Raw genomic sequence first — 19,115 nt, 5'->3', positions numbered from 1 at the left:
CTTAAATGACAAAAAAACAAGCCAAAATTTTTTTGGGCTATGCCCAATATTAAAACAATACCGCTGTACTTTTTTTGGAAGTACGGTAATACTGAAATTAGTAATACTGAAATATTTCATGTTCCAAATGCAGTAAATGACTTTTAATGAAAAAATTTATCAATTTTAGTACTACTGATTTAAAGTACAGACAATTTACTATAGATGAATAGTTTTGTAAATAAATATCTACCTTATTTCTCCCGCAGGCGACCTTAAAGTCAATGCCGTAGATGCATTTAAATGAAAAAAAAATAAAAAGTATTGTAAATAGTTTTGTAAGATTTTTGTGAAAAATAAATGAATCTATCTATCTTTCTATATACATAAATATTTATAAATAGCAAAATAAAATTAATCCTACTTTGTTACCGAAATGTCTCGTCTTGCGCCCACTCTTGTCATTGAAATAAACTATTTTGAATTTTGGTGGCGCAAAAAATGACGCGCTCACCACAAATTCGCGCATCTTATCCACTCTACTTTGACACTTTCTGAAACCTCAAATTTCCCAGCGAAAAATATGACTTTCTTTAATTTAAAACGAATGCCATTAAAATTTCGATAAAATTTACGTCCGACTACCATTAGAATCCACTAAAAAAAACAGGTATGTTGCGGTTTTGCCCAACTCACATTTTATTCTTATCGATACAAGTCAATTATCTGGCGAAGAAAGAATGTCTGCGTATAGACAATGAAATTATAGACGCATACCCGCAAATATATACGCAGCCAGTTTTATTGTTATGCTATTTTTCGTTTCAAAAGCAATCGAAAGCAAAAATTATTTGTATTAGGAAACCCTTTCTATGATTTAAATTAACATTTCTCACTGAATTTCCAATACCTGCGCGTAATTTGTGCGACGCCTGCTTTTATACGATTTGTAAGCGCTACACTTATTCATACATACATACGTATGTATGTGCATGTTGTTGTTGGTCTTTGTAGTGTCCAACATGTGTATCATGCATGTAGTGATTATTGTTAGTGTTCTTTTTTTCTCTCTCTTTTTTTTGTTTTTTTTTAATTTATTCAATATGCAAATCGGCGGCCAGCAAAACGGTGGCTGAGCGCAGCATCAAAGTGGAAGTGAGAGCCAATAACTAGCGTTGGAGCGGTGGTTTGGGGGAGGTTGAGGAAGCGCAATAAGCAGTGATGCTTCGTTTTCATGATCAATAATTAATAAAGCTAAGAATATATTGATCGTGTTTGTCGGCCGCTTGGTTACTAGCTTTGGCTGCGCTGTTTGGTTGGTTGGTTGGCTTGCGCGGTTGCCGCTGCTGCTGCTGCTGCGGCTGCTAAACAAAATACTACAAGACATTAATATTGTAACTTTGGCAGAAATATAAGAAATAATTTATAGCAGCTATTAAGAATTCAGCATGTCCAACGCTCCGAAACACCAATACGCACACACACACACACACGCATGCAGATGGCTTGAATAAACACGTTAAGCCAACAAAAAGGGGTCCCATGAAAGCGACGCACGGCGGTCGGACGGTCGAATGGTTGGACGGACAATATCGTTGCTGGTGTCTGTGGCAGCAATGAGAGTGGCCCCAACAGCGTTAGTAACGACGGCTACGGCTACTACTTACAAAAAACGTGTGAATAATGTGTCGGCATTTTAATATGTTAAGCGACGGTTAATATTATTGGATTTTTGTTTAGTGCCCACACCGCAACGGACACGACAGCGGATCACAGCGGAGCGTCACGAAAGTGATCGGAGAAGGCGGAAAAGCAGCCGCACATTGCTTTGCTTTCCTTCAGTGCGTTCTGTTCTGTTCTTTTCCTGATTTCGAGTTTTGTGCTGAAGTTTTCTTCTTTTTCTAGTTTAATAAAATTTGTTTTTCATAACGCATATTTTTTTTGTTTTGCTTTTATTGCTTATTGTTATTTGCTTGAGTAGTTCGCAGACTTTTTTATTTTTATTTTTGCATTGACCATTTCTACGAAGATTTCTTCATTGCTTTTAATTGTTTGGAAGTCTTGGAAATCGTTATGACTAATTGCATACTGCATATTTGCATATTAAGTGCCGAAATTTTGTTTTATGAGTTTACGCGTACGATAATGCGCATAATGCGCGCTTTGCTTTGAGTTACTGGGTTTGTTTTATTCTTAATTTTTTTATTTTTAATTTTTTATTTATTTTTTATTTTTTTAATTTTTTTTTGTTTTGCTATAAATTAATTAGCTTCAACACATTTTTCATTTTTATGTGCTTTAGGACAGCTTCGCGCAAATATTTCTATGCTATAAGCTGCTATTAGCTAAGTTAAAATGATTTGGTCACAGCTAAATTTTAAAATTAACAAAAAAAAAGTTTAAACCAAATCAGCTAAAAATAAACATTTTCTAGTTTACCTATCCCAATTGTGTAGTAACTTTTATCGGTTTTATCGGCGAAAAGAGGGACGATACCCAACATAAACTGAACTCATTATAACCGCAGAGTGTGTGAGTTCACACATTTAAACGCAATTCAAATAATTTATGGGCAATCTATCAATTGAATATTGTTCTGTTTTCAAGTTGCTCATTGGTAGGTGTAGTAGTAAACTGATTTCATAAGTTTTTCATAGAAGAGAACAGGAAATTGTGTGTGAATTTATTTATTTTAACTTAATATTTATAACCTTTAAAAAACCGACAAGAAGAAGAAATCATACAAAAAATTGTATACCAGTTTTTGATACTTCACTTTATTGTAACCATCGAAAACTACGCTAGTTTACCTACAGTTGTACCGGAGTATATTAGAATGAAGGTTAGGTTACCCAGCTTGCTTGTCTAAGACAAGACACTCGGTGGCTTTAATGCCCATTGTAATAGCTGCATCTGATTTACATTTCCTATATTAGAACGAATCTTAGCATAAATTGCTTGAAAATTTGTTTAGTTGCTGCAGCTTACGGCGCTTATGACTCAAATTAGCGTCATAGCATAAAAACTGCTGCTCCAAACTAAGTGGCGAAAATATTAGAAAATTTGATAGAAAAGAAATTTCACACTCTCTCAGATTTTGTAGACTTTGCAATCCTTTGGAATCCTTTTCGCAATTGGCGGAGTCTACTATTACTAGTACTAGGCAAGCAGGTGAATATGGAAATAATGTAATCAATGAATCTGCCTATATTTTACAAATAATTTACATAAATTTCGTACAATCAAATGAATTAGAAAAATATTTTATATGCCAATATTCAGTGTAATTTACATTAATTTGAGACAACCAAACGATTGCAAAAACTATCTAAATGCAAAATATTCACTTAAAAATAATAAAATATGCAGCTCATTTAAATTTAAAAAAGTTTTACTTTCATTCCATGCATTGGCGCACATTTTGCCCGCACTTCTGAGTTAACACTGTACCGAATCTCATCCGCAGTTCGCAATGCACAAATCGCAGGTGTTAGTATACGCGCACCCACTCACCCGCACATAGCTACATACGCAACAGGATCGTCTACATACACACATCCATACAAGCATAGTAGCTGCACTGGCTGCGCTCTTGCTGTCGTGCTAATATACCGCTACACTCAGCGACGCTCTTCTTATCAACATTGATGACATTCTCTTCGCTTATCATTCTCACATCGTGATAACTGCATGGCAGCGGGACCTGAGATGCTCTTAGTGATAGGTGAAGATTATGTTTTCTCAATTGTATTAGATGGGTCACTGACCCAATACATGTAAATATGTATGTATGTATGTATGAAGCGTAATCATAACGTGTGATTTTTAAAGCCAACACATAACGGCGCATATCATAGCAAATATGAATATAAGGGACACTGAACGACTATGTATGACGCAGGCTAATGGGGTACTTGCGCGGTATCCACTAGGAATGCGGTATCAATAAAATTATGAAACCAAAGGTCTTAGCATTATTTTTTCATCGAATTTCACATTTAGTCAATCACATTTAGTCATATTAACCATTTTTATTGACCTTTATAAAAAACCTTAAAAAAAAATTTAAATTTTAATCTCCAGTTAAGTTCAGCAAATAGTAGTTACTATTATAATATTTGAAATTATTTTTACCTTTTTTTGAACAAAAATCTATGGTTGCTAGTAATCATCGCCTACGACTATGTCATGCAATCAATGATTGAAAAAGTGGAAAAATAGAACATGGAACGCTAAGTGGAACACGGAAGTAAATTCAATGAAATCTGAGATGATGGTCCTTAGAAAAGGTGGTCAACTAGTCAAGACTGAAACCCTTTTAAACTAAACGCAATAACCAAAAGATATTTAGTATGCAGCTGCGCTACGTAAAAATGAAGGTCTTCATAAAGACTTAACTTTTATGGAAGTTTTGTGGAAAACCATCGAAAATGCTAAGACAAATAAAGCGCCAGGAGAAGAAGGAATATCTTATGAAATTATCAAAGGTATACAACATAATTTTTGAGGCCGGAAGAATCGGTGAGACTTTTGCAAAAACAATAAAACAAGCATCTTCTCAATTCTCATATAAGGAAATGTAAATGAAGCCAGCAACTAACAGGGAATATATTTTATGAACTCCATTACATTTGTGTTAACCGCTTCAAGCTGCTGATGAATTTCACCAGATTTGTTTGACATTTAAGTCCGCCATATCCGCTGGTGTTGCGAAAATGTGTGACCCCAAATATTTAAACCTTGGCCCGACGACAGTAGGGCAGCTGAGAAGAAGGTGCTGAGATGATTTCACCTCGTCCTCCAGACAGCTTCTGCAGTAAGGGCTTGACGCAATGCCAAGTTTCACCGCATAGACACCTAACGGCCAGTGTAAGAGCGGCCTATGAAATTTTGAGTTTATTTACTACAATAGAAAGGATATTTCATAGGAAATATATCTTTGACAGCACAATGAAAGACACTTTGAAATGTAATTAAATGTCTTCTGAGTTTTAAGTATAGACAGAATACAAAATAAAGTTTATTAAAAAAAAATTGTTAAAATGTAAAATTTACTAAAAAAAATTGTTAATAAGTTAAATTAATTGTAAACCATGACTTTTACAAATAAAACAAAGAATTAGTACTCCTTTTATTAATTTTTTTTTTTTTATTTTTTTTTACTACTAGTCATCTTCGCAGAAAATCACGCTTTCTATGTAGCAAACTATCTTTATTTTTTCTGCAAGGTGTTTAACTAAATGATTTTAATGAAAACCATTTTGATAGCACAACAGAAATTCTTAGAGAGCAGCTCTGTTAGAAAAATGCTTTAAAATATACCTCCAAATAAGTAAATCTCTCCTTAAGCCGACTTAGGCGGTTACTGCTTGTGGCCACAGAAATTTGGTAGTTATGTGGCTAAAATATTCCCGAGTTGCTGCGGTAGCTGACAAACTAACGATTGCTCGCAGGTACATGCGCCGTCGGACATATGCAATGTAGAATCTGTATGCTTAGGTAGGCATGCATAAGGGCACCAAAGCAATAAGGAAATGCATCCGCCAAAGAAATGAGGCGGCTTTTGAGAAATAGTCATTTTCGCGCAAATGTTTCATCTGCAAAAATGCAACTTATTGACGTCGAAATAAGAATTGCTGTTAATTTTTTAGTTTATTTTTTTGCTTTACGACTGATAGCCTCTGATGCTGGTGCTGCATGACAAACCCAGTTTATATAATAGATATTAACATTGTATAAGCTTAATTAAAACAAAAATAAAAAATGTATGCTTTTGTAAAAATGCGAAACCAATAAGCAAATGTGGCCTGGAGAATATTTATTTATTTATTTTATTTTATTTATTTTTTTATTTACTAAAAATTTATTTTTTTATTTACGGGAAACCTACCCGAAAGCAGCAAAGCTCCGATAAAGCAGGTAAATTTTGATTATAAAACAAATTTTGAGTTTTTTTTCATTTGTCATCGGCAGTCAGTTGCGGAATTTGTTGCGTATCAAAGTGCAGATTCATAAGCGACTGAAAAAGTGGAAAAGTCGTTTGAAGTCTTTTTGTGGAGTATTTCTTCAAGCGAGCTCATAAAGTTCCTCTAGAGTAACTCATTCTAGCACCCGCATGAAATGCTAAGGAGCTCCGTATTATAAGAAGCCAGAATGTCTCTCGCGGTTTGAGCTTCAGAGCTGACTTAGATTTGCAAAGGACGCAGGGCTACTACAAGAACTGTTTGACTCACAAGTTAGGTTAGGTTAGGTTGAAGCGGTCGTCCACTGTGGGTCACACTCATGCTCATGGCCCATTGTGATCCTCATGCGGCATCACTTTCCCTTGTCCCTTGTCTTATCCCTTGCCCTTATCCCTCCTAAAACCAATGTGTACTTTTCAAAAATTTTGTAACATCCTTAACATCCGACAGAGCCGAGATCTTTCAATTCATTAAAGGATTGTCTACCCAAAACGGCGAGCTTACGACTGGTTAGAGCAGGACAGTGACACAGAAGGTGCGCGATCGTCTCTTTAACTCACAAGTCGGTACTAATAAATTTGATATCGCTTTCTTTCGATGCGCCTTTTGCTTCAAAAAGCGGAGCAACTAAGAATATCGATGACAAAAAACCTCCACATGTCAAAAGGAAAGGGCGCAGGACGCAGGAATCAATTGTTGTCAATAAACACAAACGCGGCACAGATAGAGGCATAAGAAACCGAACCTATAGCAGAAAACTGACTACAAATACGATGGACCCAGATCCGGGTGCATAGAACTGATCCTACTTCATGGACGCCGTTCTGGGCACTCCCGAAGTAATGCAGAAAGTAGTCCCGGGAAGAGAGTCTCCCTAGAAGAGGAGGAAGGAGTGTTTAGTGAACACACCACTCAACGCAGTAGACGACGGTCGCTGTAAGTGCGAAGGCATTTTGAACACTACCTCACACAACAAAAACAAAAAAGACCTGCTGCTCAGCTGACCTGCTTTTGGGTGATTGATATTCAATCATCATGGCTCGGCTCTCAATATCTAAATACGATGGAGGAGTTAGTTCATCGGTATATGTATAGATATAGGGTGATTCAAGGGCGATGCAGTTCTTTGAGATTTTCTACAGTTCTTTTTTTTTAATTTAAAAAAAAATTTTTTTTTTTTGTTGGTTTTGTATTTTGCAGACAGGTGGTACTACAGGCTTTGGCGCACTTAGTTCTCAAGCTATATTCAGTTGAACCACTCATAAAATTGATCGAAACGTTTAACTCTCCATATAACACCTTTTTTAGCACCTTCGATCTAAGTCGAGTCTTTTTTAGTGCTGTTCGAGGATCATTTTTAAAAAGTTATGTCCATAAATCGGTAGAAAATGTAATTTTAAGAAGCTACCTAGGAGCTCAAATCGGGAGCTGCAATAGAAATTTGTTCAATTCACGTCCAAAGTCGAAAAAGTCTGGCCAGATCCAGGTGCCCAACTGAGGTTAATGCAAATTCAAGAAACAACATAACGGCATATTTTCACCTAAACGATTACTGGAAATCCACATGCCATTCAAGAAGAAACTATGCACCAACAGCCAGCTACTACTTGGTGTGGTTTTTGAGCTCGCGGCTCATAGGACCGTATGAAATGGTGCTTGCAGCATTGCTACGGTGAACGCTGAACGTCACAGCGACTTGAAAACAAACGTGGACTTTAAATGACGAGAACATCGGCAAAATGTGGTTTCCATAGGACGGTGTCACTTGCCACACAGCGCATGACACAATGGCCTTTTTGCCACCGAAATACCCACGACGCATTAGCTTGTAAAACAGCGAAGCCAAATGGGCGCCGAGAACTGGCGATTTCGGACCATTCTTGCTTACATTCATACAGTCAATAGTTCTAGACGCCAATAAGTTCTAGACGCTTCCACAGCTAAAGAACGAATGGATTATAAGGCCTCCGTTAGATACCTTTTTTAAAACCTTTGGTTGGGTACCCGGATCAGGACTTTTTTCGTGCTGTTCGAGTATCCTTTCGAAAAGGTTATATCCATAAATCGATAGAAAATAAAATTTGAGGAAGTTAACTGGCAGCTCAAGTCGTTAGTTATAATAGAAATATGTTAAATTCACGTGCAAAGTTCAAAAGCCAGTCTGGCAAGAAAAGTCTCGAGGAAAAGTCTGCCCAACGGAGGGTAAATGAAGAACAGCTCGAACTGTGCGAAAGAGTCTTAGAACATTTTTGAAATGCGGCTATTGTGAGCTGGACACGTAATGGATATTGTTTTTCATACAAGAATGCCATAGGAAGAAAAAACATGTTGAAAAAGCAAAAAAAAAAAATAGTAATAATTTCGACAAATTTTGGGGTTTTACAGAAAAAATCTTTCAAAAGAGAAAATTCTTTGGTATAGTTTCTAATCTGGTCTCTGAGTTTCATCATCAGCACGCAGCGTTTACAACACCCGTAACTAGACAACTTCTTGGCCCAGAGCCCGTTTTGCCACTCCCTTCTGCAGCCATCAAAGCCACGGTTAGCAAATGGGTTACTCTAACCCAGAAGCGAGCTTGGCAGGCTGATAGAGGCTCCAAATGTCATATCCGACCGACTGTCGCAGTTCCTCCTGTCACTAAGCAGAGGGGACTGTAGGCAGCTAGTTGGACTGATGACGGGCCACTTTCTATGGGCAAAGCACATGGAAAAGCATGTGGAGAGGAGGATGAGACGGCGGACCACTTTTTGTGCGTCTGCCCAGCCTTCGCTCGAATCAGGTTTGAGGTCTTTGGAACTGATGTGTTAAGAAGCGACCACCTTGGCACGTTGGCACCACAAGATCTACTTAGGTTTCTTCGGAGGTCAAGTAGATTTGAAGAAAAATAAAAAGGAACCCGAGTCCAGTACAATGGATTTAATTGTTTCTGAGTGCTGCACTTGCCAGTCTGTCCCGACAACTAGTCTTCCTCCACCTTACTTCTTTCACAATTGTGTCACAAAGGCTGAATTCATTCTCGTTTTCCAACTGTGCCCACACTTTGTTCAACCTAACTTAACTAGTCAACGTTCGAATGTTGGTCCTACCCTATTCCCTCTGTCTTATTTTGCCTTTCCTCTCGCCAATAGTACTGCCATCGGACAAATTTAAGCTACAAGTCCAAGTGAGCTCTCAAGTATAAGAGAGCAACGCAAAAATTTTTCTAATGTTTTCTTCATCTGCCATCGGCAGTCAGTTGCGGAATTTGTTGCGTATCAAAATGGAGATTCATAAGCCACTGAAAGAGTGGAAAAGTCGTTTGAAGTCTTTTGGCGGAATATTTCTTTGGCGGGCTTGCAGAAATCATCATGAGCGACGAGCTGTATTTCCAACTCCCTTTACTTGCCAGCAAAGAAAATATGTTAAGAAGCATCGTCGAATCAGACATGAAGTCTGTTGTTGTTGTTGTTGTCGTTGTTGTTGTATCAGCATAAACATTGCCCATACTTACATACAGGGAATGCTGCTGGAGTGACAGTCCTTGACCGGATATAAATCCGAGTCGTTTCGGTAACGTAGAACCGACTGTTGTGGAAACATGAAGTTTGTCGTTCTCTACGGCTGCGAAACATAGAATACGACACTGTGGGATGTGCGAGAACAAGCTCTGGAAGAATTTATCAATCGTTGCCTCCGAGGGATTGTGCAAGTTTTTTGGCCAAGCACCATTTCTAACACTGGCCTCTAGAGTTTAACGAAAAAGGTCCTGTTTATCTCGATATTCGGCGAAGAAAGTGGGAATTGATTGGACATACACGTCGGAAGCCTCATGGGGATATTGCAAAATAATCATAGTTTTAAACTAATGCCCACAAGCAAGTCACAGGCACGGGAGATCATCCAACACGTGAAGAAGATTAGTTGAAACAGCAGCGCTTCAAGCAGGCCAATAAATCAAATTTCTAGTAATGAATAAACCTCAGTTAAACCGTTTTGCTGAGGTTCTATGTTCCGCCTAGGAACCACGGGAAAATATATATATGTATGTATATATAGACAACCGATAATCCTCGTATGCGCCATGAGGCAACATAATTTCTAAAAAAAGTTATCGTATAGTGCGCTGCTTACTCAAAACCTGTGACTGTGCCACACTTTTTTGAAGACGACAATGAAAAAGTGATGAGCGTCGCCCTCAAATGGGAGCGCACCAGTTCTTAAGGCCGAAAATTTCTGAGTAGACGTTGGGGGATATGCGGTTCTGGCAAGACGGCGCTACCGCTTACACAGCGCGAAACACTAAGACGAGATTCAGGCTCAGTTTTCTAGAATCTTTGATTTTTCGTATAGGTTATTTTGATTGGCCAAAAATATCGCGCCACAATCACGGCGCCGGACTACTTTCTGTGGGACTACTTAAAGGGAATTTTTTTTTCATATTAGTACAAAAGAAGCTCTGAAAGTATTCGATGCGTTACCAGCTGGTGGTAGTAGAGGAAGAGAAAGACCTCTTCTGCGTTGGAAAGGGTTGGAGAAGGGTTTGACTTCACTTGGTGTGTCCAACTGGCGCCGGTTAGCACGAGAAAGAAACGACTGGCGCGCTTTGTTAAACTCGGCCAAAATCGCGTAAGCGGTTATCGCGCCAATTAAGAAGAAGAAAAGAAGTTTCATTTTCAGAAAACAAAATCATTTAGGGAGCATCAAAATCATTTTGGGAATCATCAAAATGATTTTCGGAATCATCAAAGTTATTTTCGGAATCATCAAAATGATTTTTGGCATCATCAAAATGCTTTAGGCATCATCAAAATGATTTTAGGCAGTCTCCTTCATTCAAAACACAAAAAAAATCCCTAAATTTCTACCGACATTTAAAATTTCCAACCTTCAAGTTTCTTAGCGCCCACTACTTTTTATTTGTTTCTGCTTCAGACTTACCAAACTTTTGTTGTACGTTGGAGCAGTTTCCCCTTAGGAGACGGCTCAGCTGCGTTTTGTGTTGGCGACGGCGACGGCTGGTCACTTTTCGGGTATTCCAAATTTACAAATGTCGATGCACAGGCCCACTGACGACTTAATTGTGCACTTTTGCACTTGAAATTAAGTTTCAAAAGGTTTTGCTTTTATTTTTTTTTTTTATTTATTTATTTACTTGTTTGTACACAAGCGAGCACAATGACACTTTAAAGAATTCTTTCTTTAATAATTTTTGTTTTCGCAGCAATTTTCGCTTAGGTCGCTAATCCAATGCTTTGTCTGTTTGTTGATATTTCGCACAAGCAATCACTTAGTTTATTAATTAATTAATATAATTTTGTTTATTTTTTCCCCGTTTTATTTTTTTTTGTATTTGTCTATCCATGCAGCTCGTGCGTATTGCTTTTTCGCGAGCTATGAACACATAATAGAAATCTGCACTGCAATTTCATGCTTTTAAATCCTCTTCTTCACTTGTTTGCCTCTTTTCTAATTCATTCATTTATGTATCTCTCTTGTTTCTGCTACTGTTTAGTTCTGCATGCAGATTTTACCACTTTTATGTTGCCAAAATTTGTTGTACCTGTTTCTTTGCAGGTTTTGCAAAAACCTTTCGGTTATTTCGCACACTTCTTCTTCACCAAGTTCACCAAATGTGATTGAGATTAACGCTTCAAACTCAGCGATTTTTGCACTATTCGAATATTATTTAGATTTTTTTGTTTCGAAAACTACGCGCCGAATTTCAATCTGCGTAAACTGTAGGCATGAACCGCGGCCTTACAATAATAATAATAATAATAATAATATGGACTACGGTTACGGCAACAGGCGAAAGACGGTGGTTAAACGCAGCGGAAAACGATAACAACGCCAACGGTAAACTCTCCACAAACACCGAGTGAACTCTATGAACGTAACTTTTGGACTGACTGCGGTGCTGTGTACAAACAAGCAACACCTTTGTGTGTGGTTGCTGTTGGTCGATGGAAAACCAGATTCGTTTAAGCGTGGATGTGTGTGTGTGTGTGCGTTTTGGTTTTGTTGCTTTAGTGTGGGTAAACGAAGCAGGGTTGTTGACTACTCTATATTTGTAACATATATGAGTACCCAGAGAACGCGTGTAAGAGTAAGAGAGCAGGCGAGAGAGAGTGCACGCAAAAGTATGTCGCCGTTATTGCTTCTACCAATCAGTTCGAAAGAGTAGGCACTAAAGCGCTGAGTGTTGGCGTTGTGCATGAATAGGAATACGACTGCGAATACTGTATGGAGCGCCCAACTGTCTTCCTGTTATATTTTTGTTTGCTCACACAAGCAGGTTGCTAACATCAGTGCACGAATGCTAGAAAGAGCTAGCTAGCTATTGTGTTGGTAGTCTGTAGATGGCTGCTTGGCAAGCATGATATTTTATAGTTGTTGTTGTTTGCGTTATGCACATTGCTGCTGCTACTGCTGCTGCTGCTGCTATTTTTCTTCGCTCAAGCACTTTGAATGCTATTCGTGCTGTTCAACGTGCATACATATATACATACATATGTACATAGGTTATATTTGTAAGCGTGGCGTTGTGCTTTACAGATGTAAATACACATGAATGTATTTATTTGGAAGTCTTGTTGGCGGTTTGATGTTGTCGCCCCAAACACCTACATTCTTGTGCGCTGCCCACTCCATACCGCCCATCACTGTGCACGCTTGCAGATACCTATGAGTAGCGAGTCACAGCCTAACAGCTATCAAACACACACACACGCACACACTTCTGTGCACACACACACACAGCACCTATAACCACACCCCCTACAACGGTTCAACAGCCGCAAATTCGCCTCATCAACAGTGCCAAACAGCGGTTCTTCCGAAAACTTCGTTTACTGCTTTGCAGCAAATGGGTGCCTACATGCGAGTAGGAGTGGGTTGAGATTGGCGAGGACAACAACGACGTCGATCACCACCACTACAATGACTACCAAGGCGAACACATCACTATGAGCAACGACGCATTTAGGTTTTTTTTTCGTTTTGTTTTTGTTTTATTAAGTTGGGGTTGTTGTCGTTCGTTCGTTGTGGAGAGTGTGGGTTGTGTGGGCCAGCAAAGGCTCAAGTGGTGCCACAGTTTGCCATATTGGATAGGAGCCCCCAGCTAGAGCGTTCGTTGTTCGTTGTTGTAGCGACGCATTCGACAAATGTCGGCGACAAAAATTTTTGTGTTTTCAGCACACGCCATCTTGCGACGCTACGCTACGGCTGTATACCAACCACACGCCTCGCACTTGCCACTGCGGCTATTAACACGCAGCTATTTACATACATACAAACATACAGACATACATACATACATGCTGATATACATACATGTATACATCTCTTTGAAGAAACACATGTGCACGATTTGGCTCCAAAGGATCTCCAGCTAAAAGCATGTGCACCCACACACAGCCATTTTGGTTACCTTTGTATGTAACCATTTTTGGTATACGCCTTGATGAGCGAAAAGTGTTGTGCGCAAAAAAATGCAATCAAAAATTTATGCAGGCTCTTCAACGGTGAAAATGCTGAATAGAACCCTGATGAGAACACCGATGCGAGGGCACACATGAATTAACCACTACATGCGGCAAAAGGAGGTGCGGCGGTGTGGCGGTGGCGCTCATAAATTTCACATTTCTTATTGCATTTTTGAATTATCGTTAATGTGTAACCAACTAATAACTGTGATTGATTGAATCAAGAGATTACATTTAGATTTCACATATTGATTCCAGATGTTAGACATCACGAGCTAAGAGATTTCGAAATCAAGTTAAGTAACTGCCGCCTTTGATGTGTCGACAAACTTCTGTGACGGCTTGCAGGCTAATGTAATTTAAATCACTTGATTGAATTTAGCCTAAGCGTATTTAATAGAAAAATTGTAATACTGCTATAGTTTGGTAGAGCGCATTCGAGTAGCAGGGACGCATTAGTTCTTGAAACTCCCAGATAAACCGCGGGCTAAACCAAAACCGCTCCTGTGAGAGGACTGTCCTAGTTGTGTTGGACTTGAAGAAGGCTTTCGGTACTGTCAGCCATTCCACGCTACTACATAGATGATATTTATCAGTTGAAGAGGTGGTCCGCAAACTACCTGAGCGGTCGTCACTCGTCAGTGATTTTCCGAGACCAAATATCAAAGCAGAGGAAGATTAAGCAAGGTGTACCGCAGGGTGGTGTCCTTTCACCCTTGCTGTTCAACTTCTATATCTCGAAGCTCCCCCAACCACCAGAGGGAGTCTCCTTGGTTTCATACGCTGACGACTGCACGATAATGGCGTTGGGCAATGACATTGATGGTCCAAAGTGAGCAGCTACCTCACCGACCTTTCCCGCTTTTTCACTGCGAGGAATCTCCAACTTTCCCCCGCTAAATCCACGGCGACCCTCTTTACCACCTGGACAAAGGAGGTCAAACTGTACCTCAGGTTAAAATCCAATGACACACCCCTTTCGACGGGAAACAATCCCAAAATTTTGGGTGGGACCTTTGTCAGTTTGCTCTCCTTCTCAGCGCATACAACCGCCTTTGCAACTAAGGTCCAAAATCGCAACAAGGTCCTCAAGTCGCTTGCCGGCAGCACTTGGGGCAAAGACAAAAAACTGTTGCTATCGACATTTAAGGCAATTGGTCGGCCTATTCTAAACTATGCTGCGCTCAGAATATGCGAGTCCAATGTCAAGTCAGTTGTACAATACGGATGCGAGACTTGGAACGCATCTCTGCGTGACATGCATGACTTCCAAGTTTTTACGAACCGCAGCTTTTGTAGGATCATGCGCATTTTCTGGCCTTACATTGTCTTCTACAACAATCTCTGGGCTATGACACAACAAACGCCCGTTCATTTTGAAATTCAAAGTCGGAAGTGGAAATGGATTGGCCATACTTTACGAAAACTCAAAGGAGACATCAACAAAACAGCTCTAGGCTGGAACCCGCATGGAAGACGCAGATGTGGCAGATCATTGAACACGTGGGGGCGACTAGTCGAAGCAGAAGCGCTGTAAGCAGGCCGCTCTTGGCGGCAAGCAAAATTCCTAGCAGTTAATAAATCTTGTTTTAAATTGTTTATTGAGGCCCTATGTTAAATCTGGGAACGATGGGAATATATATATATAGGTATATATATATATATATAGGTATATATATATATACATCTTTTTATGTCATCTTTGACATTTTGTACAATTTCAAGCATGGATAAAATTATTGAAACTTATTACGAAAAAGGTCGATCTTTACGAACAAAATATCGCAAAATTCCTACTTTTTTGGTGGAAATATTCGTCCGAATGGATCGGCAAATCAAAAGTTGGTGAACAAATTTTAACAAAGTGGTGCTGTTGAAGATAGAAAAAGGACTGGCAGGCCAGAAACTCGACGTTCTGTTCAGAATATTGCGACTGTAGGGCAAAGTGTTCCTGAACAATCTTCAACATCGATAACTCGACGTTCTCAGCAATGGGCGAATGCCATGAATATAAATCGACTGTTTGGCGGATTTTATTTGTAGACGTGCCCTTGGGGGAACATTTAAGTGATGCCATTTAATTATTATTAATTACTTTGCACAACAGCAAGTCTGATGATTGGGTTATGACACATGATCTTAGCCTAATTTTTTATGACGATTTCAAATCTATAACTGAAATTTCAGTATCAGCTCTTGTTAAAAAAATATGACACAAAAGTCTTTTTATAAAAAAACACTAATATTTAAAGATCATCATTGCTTCTTTAGTTTTTAAGTTGAAACAAAACCTTCTTTTGTTTGATTTTCTTTTCGAAGCTGAAGGCAGAGAGCTGTTCTGAATGCTCCAACATAATGTGAGCGTTACAGTAGCCTTGAGAGCGTTCCTCCTTCGTATGAAGGTCTTGGTGGAATCACTCTCCCTGTTCTTCACTTAGATTCCCAAGAATGGCGGGCAAATAGTCGAGGTGGTTATGAAGAAAGTGTAACTTGATGCTCATGTAAAGGGTGGTTAAGTTTCAAGGGCCGGTGTTAATTTTGAATAAAATACAATTTTTTTACGAAATTATTGTAATTTCTCGTTACTATGATAATATTGGTATTACTCAATTACGTATGGAACAAAATATCGGCCAAATAGCCGCCGCGGCCTCGGCGCACACCTCCATTCGATGGTCCAAATTTTCGATGACGCTGAGGCATAATTGAGGTTCTATGCCGTTAATGTGCCGAATTATCTCATCCTTTAGCTCTTGAATTGTTGTTGGCTTATCGATGTACATCTTTCCCTTCAAATAACCCGAAAGAAAGAAGTTCAACGGTATCGTTGGCGTTTAAGTGTGGTTCACATTCAACATCGGTCCTTGAAATTTAACCACCCTTTACAATACATCCAAGACTTTGAAAGTGACTCATTAGTCAAGATTTTGTTCTCTTGTGCGGAAATAAGGCATTTTAGTTTCCTTCGTTACTAAGTTTCTTTAGCCTCGAAGCCAAAAGTTCAGAAGCAGACTTTGAAATACCCAAATTTCCGATGAGCTCATTTAAATCATCTTGGTTGAATGGGCTTGGCGTTTCTGGGTCACATTTAAAGCCACTATCCCTACCTTGAGGTTCAAGTGATATATATTAGGACTTAAAACACATCTATATGTCGACCGTATGCAAGGATACTTTCATTTGGCTCGATTATTCCGGTTAATGCCAGTAATGTTAACCAAACAAAAATAAAAAATAGTTTAAAAAAACTAAAAAACACGCTTTTATTGCCAATCGAACTAAAAAGTATAAAATAAATTTTAATGACAAAGATACCTATAATGAAGTAATAGCAAATCGAACGATCAGTCATAGTCAACTACCTCAGAACAGAATTATAACAAAAATTAAGATACAAATATAGTAATTCAAATTAGAGTTAAAAGCGTGGGATGCTTGATATAGTAAATATTACAATCATTCTATTGGCAAATACCTATGTACAGAGGGTTATGAAAGTGAAGCAAAATGCATCCCACGCTTTTAACTCGAATTTGAATTATTCTATTTGTATCTTAATTTTTGTTATTACTTCATTATAGGTCTCTTTGCCATTAAAATTTATTTTATACTTTTTAGTTCGATTGGCAATAAAAGAGTGTTTTTTAGTTTTTTTTTGAAGTGAAAACTTCTTTAGAATCGTTGGGAGTGATTTGGGAAAAAGTGAAACGAAAAAAGCGACCAACTTGGCTACGAAGCGTTATATTATATGTTGATATAAACGTAGCGACGAACTAAATAAAAATAACTTTTATTTTTTCTTGTGATTCGAACCAAGGATTTTGGATCGGAAGCTCACATTGCTAGTCGCTCGGCTACCGCGTCATGCTGTAGGTGCTGGCCTAAAAGTTATTTAGTTACGAAGCGTTATATTATACGTTGATATAAACGTAGCGACGAACTAAATAACTTTTAGGCCAGCGCCGACAGCATGGCGCGGTAGCCGAGCGACTAGCAATGTGAGCTTCCGATCCAAAATCCTTGGTTCGAATCACAAGAAAAAAATTTTTTTTAAACAGATATTTTATTTTATTTTATGATATGTTTATGAGGAGCTTTTTTTCATGGCAGAAATACACTCGGTGTTTTGCCATTGCCTGCTGAGGGGTGAGCGCTATTAGAAAAATAGTTTTCCTTAATTTTGGTGTTTTCACCGAGATTCGAACTGACGTTCTCTCTGTGAATTCTGAATAGTAGTCACGCACCAACCCATTCGGCTACGGCGTTTGTTTAATTTTACTGATGCAAAAATGAGGGAAAATATTTGAATAAAGTTTGCTTACTGTTTACACATTTTCCAAAGGTGACTGAGAACCAAAAAAAAAGTCGATTTTCAAACAAATACGAGTGCATATGTGTAATTGTGTTAGAGTTTCGGTCACGCCCCAGCAAAACCTGCGTGCATATGTGTTTGTAACATTCAAAAAAATGTAATTGTGTTAGAGTTTCGGTCACGCAGGTTTTGCTGGGGACGCTCATAATAGCAAGCGCATGTGTATTTTTATATTCGTAAATATTTTCATTTTTAAATATTTACCGCAATTATGCCGAAAAACAATGCAGAAGTGTCGTGAATATCGACAGAAAAAAAAATCAATAAATAGCATCACGGAATTCATTCACGAAAATTTAATAAAGTATACACCAGAAGTATCGCGGATACTTAGAAAAGATTACGATAAAGTTCCAATGATTTTAAGTGGCGATTTTAACGTAAATTTTGCATTGGACACATCGGTTCCTTTAATTGACTTTCTCAATACAACATTCAATTTAAAAATGTGTAACAATCGCACTGAACCGACAACACGATCAAAAACAACAATTGACGCGGTATTTCAAAGATATGTTGACAACATCGAAACCAAAGCATTTGTATCATATTTTAGCTATCATAAGCCACTCGTATCATTTGTTGAAATTGAAAACATTGAGGATGAATAATAATAAAATGAAGAAAATAAAATATGAACTTTATAGCAATATTATAATGAACCTATAATTATCCCGCCCCTAATGCTGCTTTCGTCTCATTCTCTCTCAGTTTGTCTTACGGAAGGTTTCACTTCTATCCCGTCTAACCATTAGACTGGTATTTTTTTTTTAAACTATTTTTTATTATGAATGAAAATTATTGTTATCATTACAGTCAGTGAATTAATGATTCGATATATTCGTGTTATATTTGATTCCTTTCTTATCGACTGTGAGTCTAAAGCTATGCAGTTATCGGCCGTGATAAAGAAATAATCGGGATGAAGAACTTATTTCGTGGAGGGAGCCTGAGAAACGGCTACCCCACTCCATTGGCCAGTTTTTTTCGATTTTCGTGGTGTGGTGCACTATGAATTCCTTCCACCTGGCCAAACTGTTAATAAAGAATATTATTTGAGCGTTATGCGTCGTTTAGGTGAAGCAATTCGTCTAAAAAGACCAGAATTATGGGCCAACAACTCTTGGTTTTTGCATCACGATAATGCACCGTCTCACACTGCACTCGTTCTTCGTCACCATTTCGCCAAAAATTCCACGCATATCGTTCCGCAACCACCGTATTCGCCTGATTTGGCTCCGTGTGACTTCTGGCTATTCTCAAAACTCAAGAGACCACTCCGGGGAACGCGTTTCGAGTCGATTGAGGAGATAAAAGCTGAATCGAAGAAGGTGCTGA

At 38.5% G+C, this 19,115-nt stretch overlaps 1 protein-coding gene across 1 annotated transcript in view; it reads right to left on the bottom strand.

Annotated features, from left to right (window-relative positions):
- The window catches only part of LOC129239477 (homeotic protein ocelliless), a 78,096-nt gene extending 66,297 nt beyond the window's left edge, over positions 1-11,799 (bottom strand). The window contains exon 1 of the mRNA XM_054874984.1: positions 10,860-11,799. The gene's annotated coding sequence lies outside the window, so the exon portion shown is untranslated. The remainder of the gene's footprint in view (positions 1-10,859) is intronic.
- Positions 11,800-19,115: the final 7,316 nt, after the last annotated feature.

Source organism: Anastrepha obliqua, chromosome 2 (assembly GCF_027943255.1).
Source record: "Anastrepha obliqua isolate idAnaObli1 chromosome 2, idAnaObli1_1.0, whole genome shotgun sequence".
In the NCBI taxonomy this organism is placed as follows: domain Eukaryota; kingdom Metazoa; phylum Arthropoda; class Insecta; order Diptera; family Tephritidae; genus Anastrepha; species Anastrepha obliqua.
This window is presented reverse-complemented; position numbering and strand designations above follow the sequence as displayed.